This window comes from Ambystoma mexicanum, chromosome 10 (assembly GCF_040938575.1).
Source record: "Ambystoma mexicanum isolate Mex_15411 chromosome 10, UKY_AmexF1_1, whole genome shotgun sequence".
In the NCBI taxonomy this organism is placed as follows: domain Eukaryota; kingdom Metazoa; phylum Chordata; class Amphibia; order Caudata; family Ambystomatidae; genus Ambystoma; species Ambystoma mexicanum.
Window position 1 is genome coordinate 1,451,030,276 of NC_090932.1, and position 5,810 is coordinate 1,451,036,085.

Below are 5,810 nucleotides of genomic sequence, written 5' to 3' on the forward strand. Positions count from 1 at the left end.
TTGATGAGTCTAAGTATACTCCCAGCGTCTTGACTGCTGTAGATACAGGGATAGTGTTGTCAATGGTAAAGTTGGCATATAATTTGTCGAGCTTGGTTAGGGTGTTCTTTTGGCCCAATATCATGATCTCCGTCTTTTCCCCATTGAGGCAGAGGCCATTTACCGCCATCCAAGCCTAGATGATGGAGTAGATTGTGTGGAGTGCCTTGGCATCTTTGTAGTATGATCCGGAGAGGGGTAGAAGTACTTGGGTATCGTCGGCGTAATTTGTGTACGCAATACCAAGTGAGGCCAGCTTGTCGAAGAGGGGCTTCGTGAACAAGTTGTATAGTGGGGGCGCTGTGCAGGATCCCTGAGGGACTCCGCAGTGGATTGTGGTAGGTTTAGCGTTTGCTATGTCCGAGAAAACCTTCATGGCTCTTCCTTTGAGGAAGGAGGTGACCCAGAGTGCTGCTTCTTTGGAGAAGTTAGCTGAATGTGTGAGGTGAGATGTGAGAGTGTTGTGGTCAACCAGATCGAAAGCGGCTGAGAGATCTAGGAGCAGCAGCAAGGCAGGCTTGCCTTTGTCCATGATTTGGGTGATCTGATTCTTTAGATCCACCAGGGCTGTTTCAGTGCCATGTCCTTTCCGGAAGCCCGATTGTCTGGTTCCTAGGATGGAGTGGGTTTCCAAAAGTGTTGGAATTGGCAGTGGGCAGCTTTGTCCAGTAATTTCAGGAGGAATGGCACTGTGGTTATTGGTCTGTAGTTACTGGGTTGTAGAGGGTCGAGAGTCGTTTTTTTTAGGAATGGGCAGACACAGGCCTCTTTGAGGCTGGCTGGGATAATGCCTGTTTTGAAAGACGCATTGATGAAGGCCGTGAATAGCGGGGCGAGGCGGTCTGCGCAGTCCTTGATTAACTTAGGTGGGCATGTGTCCCCTTTGCAGGGAGAGGGTTTGAGGTTTTTGAGGAGGTCCAGAACTTCTTGTTCAGTGATATCCCTGAATGAGAATACAGGTCTGGTGGAGTTGGTTGAGTCGGGAGTTGAGGTGGTAGATTTCGTCCCAATTTGTGGTGGTAGGGCTTTGCAGTGGTCTTCAATTTTCTTTTGGAGCAGGTCTATTTTGTGTAACATGGCCGATTGGATACTTGTACACCATGCTTCATCTTCGACTATTCCGTCCGGTATGCTGCGAGGGGAGATAAGTTAATTGAAGATAGAGAAGATCTCTCTGGAGTGTGATTTAGCATTGGAGATGCGTGTGTTGAAAGCATTAGCTTTGGCTGAGGTGATGGCTGCTTTGTATTGGTGGGAGATTAAGTTAAACTCGTTTTTGGCACTGACACTAGGATAGGTTTGCCAGTTTTACAGTGCTACTCTTGCATGTGCGCAGTGACTGAAGTTCTTCAGTGAACCATGAATTTGTGTGTAACGATTTCTTATCTTTTTTGGCTTCGAGGGGTGCTATCTCGTTGATTGCTTTAGTCATGATGTCTTTGTAGATGTTAGCTAGGGTGGTAGGGTCTTTGGCAAAGGGGGGTGCTAGTTCTGGGATGTTTAGGTAAGGGCGCAGGTTGTCTTCAGTGAGCTTTTTAGAGCTTCTCACTTGCGCTGCGGTAGCAGGGGTGAGGGTTTTGGTGATGGGTATAGTGAATTTGATACAGTTGTGATCGGTCCATGGTAGGGTGTTGTTGGCGGTGATGGTTGTGAGGCAGTTATGGTCTGCAATCCAATCTAGGATGCGTCCTTTGGCGTGAGTGGGACTTAATACTTTTTGGGTGAATCCCAAGTCCTTAAATTCTTTAGTTATGGTATCAGCGTTTTTGTCTTTCTCATCATTAAATCCTAAATTGAGGTCCCCTAATAGGAGGGTTTTGGTGGTGCTTTTGATGTTATTACTGAGTATGTGGATGAGGTGTTTCTGAGAGTCAACGGGGGCTGGGGGCGGTACGTAGGTGCAAGTTGTTGGTGCTGTTGGGGGGCAGTGTTAGTTTAGCCGATAGCAGGTCAGAGTTACAGGTCCAGGGGTGACTGATATGTCGAAGATGGAGGCTCTCTTTGATGATGGCTAATCCGCCTCCCACTCATGCTATTCTGTTCTGCCTGAGGATGGTGAAGCCTGGTGGTAGTGCAAGTGCGACGGCAGGGCCAGTGGCTTCATGGAGCCAGGTTTCTGTGATGGCTAGTAGGTCGATGTTGTTGTCGGTTATGAGGTCGTGGATCTCAGTAGTATGGGCTGGGAGGGAGCGTACATTAATGAGATCGCATTTGATGTGGGGGTTGGGTGTGATTTTTTTTGTGGTGGGGTGGGAGAGGTCTGGTGTGTAGTGTGTAGTGGCAGTGTGGGGTCTGTTATGGTTGGTGGGAGACTGTTTGCTTGTGTTTGAGGGTTCCTGGGGTGTTTTTGTGTGTGGGGCAGGAGCCTAGTCTATTGTTTCTGATTGCTGTAGAAGTGGGTTGAGTGCTGAGTTCTGCAGTCAGTGTCCGAGCTCTGAGTCTAGTCAGTCTGCACATAGTTGTGGTGCAGGGTGGTGCTGGGCATATGTCTGCAGGGGATAGGTATGTTTCCGCTGGGGTAGGTTGAGTGGGAGTGGATGCGGAGCTGTAAGGTGTTTGTTTGGGGTGTGTGGGTGTGGTGAGCAATGAGAGGGGGGAGAGTGCAATAAGAAGGGTGAGCAGTGTGGTGGGCTGGGCAGTGAGTTTGCTGATCGCTATGGGCATCGTAGTAAGCAGAGTGGGCTGAAATACAACAGTAGGCTGATTCAGTTACAATAGAGAGGCCTAAAAAATACAGTAGGTGGAATAGAAAATGCAGCAGTAGGCTAGTTTGAATTTCAACAGAGAGGCCCAAAAACCCAGTAGGTAGATGGGATTTCTGCAGAGGGACTAAAATGCAGCCAAGGCGTGATTAAGGTAGGGGTTCACAAACACTAACATATGCATAGGCTAGGTGTAATGAGGCATTCTGGATTAGTATTGCAGTATAGGAGACATCATTTTGAGCATAATCATCTTGCAGGTTATGGCAGAACATATATCATAACAAACAGTCTAGATAATTATTGTGCTTGGGCGTAGTATCTTAATCTTGGGTGCGTAACAGGAGTGAACAAAAATGCTGACAGTGGTGCACACCTGGTAACAATTGATATAGAAATTCAAATCATCATTATATGTACAGAAGAGCTGGTTTAAGAATTTAAAGGTGCGGGGGAGGAAAAAAGGCCTTGGCACAAAGCCTAAATCAGAAAAGAGAAAATAGAAGAGGACCCAAAAAGTGGGGCCCTCCCGTCCCCTGCACACTGTTTACTGATGCCACATAGGGCCTTCAAATATATGGATATAGATATATAACAGCAGTTTGTTAGTTGAGCATATAACAATTTATTTGGCAAAGAGGAAAACAAAATTTGCCAAAAGGCACATTCTGTTGTACAAAGTAATTCGTGACGTTTAACATATTAAAACAAATTGCGAAGAAGCAATAAATGATGGAGAGGTGATGCTGTCCAATTGTGGAGTGGCCGACGCGTTTCGAGGGTAACCTCTTCTTCATAAGGGCCCAATTGAACTGTTGACAACATTTCAAGGAGACAAAAAGTAAAATCTTTTATTTTATTTCCATAACAGTCAAGGACTGACTGACAAGCTGTACATAACTCGGGATGCTAGCGAGATGGTGAAGAGCAGAATACTGGAGATCTAGTATGGTGAAAAGAGTGAACTAACAGATCAAAGAGAAACACTCTATACTAATAGCTAAACACATAACAAAGGAGATGTATTGTGTGAGATCCACCTACATGGTGGGATCTAGAAAATGGCGTGATGAAGAGTCAGACAGATCGAGATAAGCCAAAAGCGGTAGTGGGTTCTAAATAGCAAGGACCACCCTTGAATAGTGAAAAAGCTGAGTCAATATGGGGAGCGTGTTTAAGAAAAAACCATACCCCTCCTGTGGACGGAGAAAGAATAACTCCAAAAGAGCGCTACTGAATAAAATAAATAATACTTAAAATTAACCGGAATTGGTTTTAAAGAATGCACTCACTCGAGTTGCGGGACGAGTAGCCAAGGCAACAGGGGCATCCGTGTGGTCAACAAGTATTCGAAACAATTATACGATGCAGGGCATCTGCAAAGAGACACGTACTGCTGGCACCTAAGTGGGGACATATACATTTCTGTTATACTGGAGAAAAATAAACCTGGGGTCTCCCAACCGGGCAAAGGGACCCAAGTAGCGGTAGCTTACCTGTACAGTGCGGGGAACACTGTTAGTGGAAACTGAAACCGGCAGGCAGTGGCTCCGCGCGGTCGTAACCTAGGTAACGAGCTGTGCTGGGGACACGCCGTCAGACGTAGAAAGGAAACTAAATAATAAACATAGAAAAGGGCATAGAAGCCGGTGAGTGAGGAATATGGAGGCCATCATGCAATGGCGCATAGTGCAAGCGTACTCATAGGGACTGACCAGAGATCAGGATAAATAAGAAAAGTAGAGTTAATATGTTCCATAATGAAACATAAGAATTCTGGTGTTCACCATCGCAACGCATTTTATAATTTTGGTTCTAATGGAACAGAAATTTGTGAATAGTACAATAATCGTTACAGTCATGATAGATAACACAAATGGTACATGCAGTTTACTCTTAATAGTCCAAAACAAATCATGTAGAGTCATGAGGCTACTCATTATATAGTGAGACAAGTATAATTCAATGGCAAGGGGATAAAAGATTGCGATGTAGCCTATTACTCATACAAGGTTCGAACGAATGGAGAGATGGTTCAATTGGTCATTCGTGAACAGGTGCAAACATTTAAGTGAATATAGGCAAGTCAAACATAGGAAAATACAGTTCCCTTGAAGAAAACATCAAAGTCACAACACTTGTAATGACAAAGAAAAAAAATTTTTTTTAAGGTCCGGGATACTGACACTTGTGTATAGTAGTTGGCGATGTAACATGTGAGTTTCACAATTCACTATAGAAAGCAACTCAAAGAGAATTCATCATTCAGACCCTTAGGTTGCAAAGTGTCAAGTGTGTGGATCCAGTACTTCTCTCGCTGTAACAACAGGGATTGGTAATTGCCACCTCTGTGTGGACGTTTGACAATTTCTATGACTTGAAATTTAATTTGTGCAATCGTATGTTGGAATTCGATGAAGTGCCTTGCCACTGGGGATCTGAGATTCTTACATCTGATGGTGGATTTGTGTTCTGACCATCTTTCTTTGACGGGTCTTATGGTTTGTCCTATGTATAATTTACCACAGGGACATTTCAATGAGTAGATGACACCTGCGGAGAGGCAGGTGGAAAAGTCTCTGATTTTGAATTTCTTCCCAGTTTGTGGGTGAGATATCGTTTCACCTTTTATAACATTGTTACAGTTCGTACAGTTCAAGCAGGGAAAGGTACCCTTCTTTATGGTACTCAGTACAAGTTGTTTGTCTTTAGGAGGTCTTTCCGCTCTCACTAGTTTATCTTTGAGATTATGTCCACGTTTAAAGGCCATCATTGGTGCTTTGGGAAATAATTTCAGGAGAGAGGGATCATTGTGTAGTATGGTCCAATTTTTACGCAGAGTTTTGCTGATTTGGAAACTCTGTCGTGAGTACTTTGAAATGTAGAGTAGCGGTGTGGACTTATCCTTGACTTTAGGGATGCGTAGTTGTTCCTTCGTGAAGGTCTCTGATCTGTTGCGGGCTTCTCCTGTGATAGTATCTGGATACCCCCTAGAAAAAAATTGTTCAACTAGAAATGAACATTCTGAGTCAAGGCCTGCTGGGTCTGAGATAATTCTCTTCAATCTTA

The 5,810-nt window shown here is 44.5% G+C and overlaps 1 long non-coding RNA gene across 1 annotated transcript; it reads right to left on the bottom strand.

Annotated features, from left to right (window-relative positions):
• Positions 1-3,352: 3,352 nt before the first annotated feature.
• LOC138492397 (uncharacterized) lies at positions 3,353-4,357 on the bottom strand. Its single transcript, XR_011276199.1, has 3 exons — positions 4,238-4,357; positions 4,034-4,144; positions 3,353-3,553 (listed from the first exon to the last, which is right to left on the bottom strand). It is a non-coding gene; the product is annotated as an uncharacterized lncRNA (long non-coding RNA).
• Between the last annotated feature and the right edge of the window lie 1,453 nt (positions 4,358-5,810).